The 2,828-nt window shown below is 44.4% G+C and overlaps 1 pseudogene; it reads right to left on the bottom strand.

The window, feature by feature from the left end:
* On the bottom strand, positions 1-451 carry LOC121166968 (annotated as a pseudogene).
* Positions 452-2,828: the final 2,377 nt, after the last annotated feature.

Below are 2,828 nucleotides of genomic sequence, written 5' to 3' on the forward strand. Positions count from 1 at the left end.
TCAGGGTTTTACTTGAGCATAGATGTAAAGTTTGCACCCAGCTGGCTGCTCATTTTCTTTGTGGTGCAGCCTAGCATTGGGATTGGTGACTCAGATGGATAGCTGGGCTGCCATTTCCCTGAGGGCTTTGCAGTTCTTGGAGGAGACATTGTGAGCAATCTCTGCACAGCAGGATTTGTTGCACATGAGTAGCACCTCTAACTCCTTGATGTCATGCGCCAGGAACTTCCAGAAGCCACTGGGCAGCCTGTGCTTTGTCTTCTTGTTGCCCCAGTAACCATTGTTGGGCATCAGTATCTGGCCCTGAACCTCTCGCACACCTTGTAGTCAGTGCCTTTGGGCTCCTGCCAGTTCTGCTTAATTTTGACATAGTGGCGAGCCTGGTGCCAGATGTACTTTTTGGTCCTCTTCTTGATGACCTTGGGTTCAGCAGGGGTCTGAGGGCAGCCATGATACCTTTGGGGAAGTAGCAAAGCCACAAGTATAACCCATGCTCCCTGGAGTGAGTTGCTCTGCTTGGGGTACACACACTATGTCAGTGTCTTCCAGTTGCCGGTCTGTGGCAAGCTGAGAATGGAATGGCCAGCTGTGTGGCTTCGCTCCCCCTCCCACCTCCAAAGCTGACAGAGCACTGGCCACACTCGAGATGGCATCTGGGACGTGGAGGCCATGTTCTTAGTATACTTGTGCTTTGACAAGTTGGAAACAGTGTCACTGTCTCACTTTGCATTTATCTTCAGTTGGAGCAGCCCTGGTAAATCCCTTCAACACCTCATAGACCAGTGCTTGTTTTTCTCTGTGTTGTAGGCCACAAAAATGAACAGGTGACTCATTCAAAAAATGAATGCCACACAAATCACAAATTCCTAACTCAAGATTTTTATTAAGTTCATTTGTTACACTACTTTGGGTCACCACCATAATTTTTTGCCATTATCCACTGCAGTCTGGACTTGCCAAAACAAGGGTTAGCTGAAGCCATGCACGGTGTTCTCAAACCGATTTTGGTGACTTTAATTTTTATTATTTATTATATATATATATTTTTATTGTTATTAACATTGTATTATGTGATACAGTTTTATAGGCACTGGGGATTTCCCCCACCCCTCCCACACCCCTCCCCCATAGTGGATTGCTCCATCTTGCTGCATAACCACAGTTCAAGTTCAGTTGAGATTCCTTCATTGCAAGCATATACCTAGCATAAAGTCCAGCATCTTATTGTCCAGATAAGTTCAGTGGCCTCTTGGGGAGACCCTCTCTGGTCTGAAGGTAGAGCTAACAGTAAAGATCCGGTCAGCTAAAAGCCCCAACAAAACATCAGCATCAATATACAATGTTATGGAATTAATTGACATAGTATTGAGTAAACAATATGTTAAAAATAATGCAAGTTCAATTCTTCAAAACATCTGGGTTGAGACAGTATCAATGACAGGTTCAAAAAATAACAACCAACCAAACAAAAATTACAGGTTAAATCATTTTCTTGCAAGGCAAACATGTGGTATGTAACCTTTTGGGATTCGCTCATTTGTCTTAGCATTATAGTTTCCAGTTGGGCCCATTTAGCCACAAAGAACTGCATTTTGTTTTTTTAATAGCTGAGTAGTATTCCATGGAGTAGATGAACCAAAGCTTTCTTATCCAATCTTCTGCTGATGGGCATTTCGGTTGCTTGCATGTTTTTGCAATTACTGATTGTGCTGCTATGAACATAGGGATGCATGTTGGTTTGTCGTAAAACAGGTGTTTTGGATATATTCCTAGGAGTGCTATTGCTAGGTCATATGGTATGCAGATTTTGAGTTGTTTGAGTGTTCTCCAGACTGATTTCCATAAAGGCTGTACCAACTTGCAGCTCCACCAGCAGTGGAGTAGGGTTCCCTTTTCCCCGCATCCTGGCCAACAAGTGTCGCTGTTGTTCTTTTATATGTGGGCCAATCTTACTGGTGTTAGGTGGTACCTCATCGATGTCTTAATTTGGATTTCCCTTATTGCCAGGGAACTGGAGCATTTTTTCATATGTTTGTTTGCCATTTGGACTTGTTCCTTTGTGAAATGTTTGCCCATTTCCCGTGCCCATTTCTTGAGTGGCTTGTTTGTTTTGGTGTTTTGGTTGTTTTGGAGTTCTTTGTATATCCTGGAGATTAGCCCACTATCGCCTACATAGTGCGCAAAGATCTTCTCCCATTCTGTGGGTTGGTTTTTTACTTTACTGATTGTTTCCCTTGCTGTACAGAAGCTTCTTAGTTGGATGAGGTCCCATTTGTTTATTCTGTTCTTAACTGCTATTGCTTTTGGCGTCCTTCTTAGAAAGTCAGGAGCTACTCCTACGTCTTGCAGGGTATTTCCAACATTTTCTTGCAAGAGTTTGAAGGTTTCTGGATGTAGGTTTAGGTCTTTTATCCATGTAGATTGGATCTTAGTGTATGGTGACAGATGTGGGTCTATCTTTTTGTGTCTGCAGGCTATCAGCCGGGAAAAAGATGGCCGACCTCGAGGAGCTGTTATAAGGTGGAGAACAAAGAGAGAAAGACCGATCCAGCCGAAAAACAAACCAGGAGTCACAGAATTGCAGGGAGAGAAGTGGGAAAGACACTAGACTGCACTGAAGTAAGATCAACTCAGCCTGCAGGGACAGTGAGAAAAAAAAAGAAAAGAAAGAGAGGACGCCGCGCAGGACTTGGTGAGTTGCGGTCCCACACAGGGGGAAGGTTGGCTGCGCAATCTTGGCCAACCCAGGGAAGACAAGGGCAACTGCAAAAACAAGCTCCCGCACCAGCGGGAGCCACAGACTACTGGTGCCCTGGAAACCCTAAGGG

Source organism: Ochotona curzoniae, unplaced genomic scaffold (genome assembly GCF_017591425.1).
Source record: "Ochotona curzoniae isolate NIBS_2020 unplaced genomic scaffold, NIBS_Ocur_1.0 patch270, whole genome shotgun sequence".
NCBI classification, from domain to species: domain Eukaryota; kingdom Metazoa; phylum Chordata; class Mammalia; order Lagomorpha; family Ochotonidae; genus Ochotona; species Ochotona curzoniae.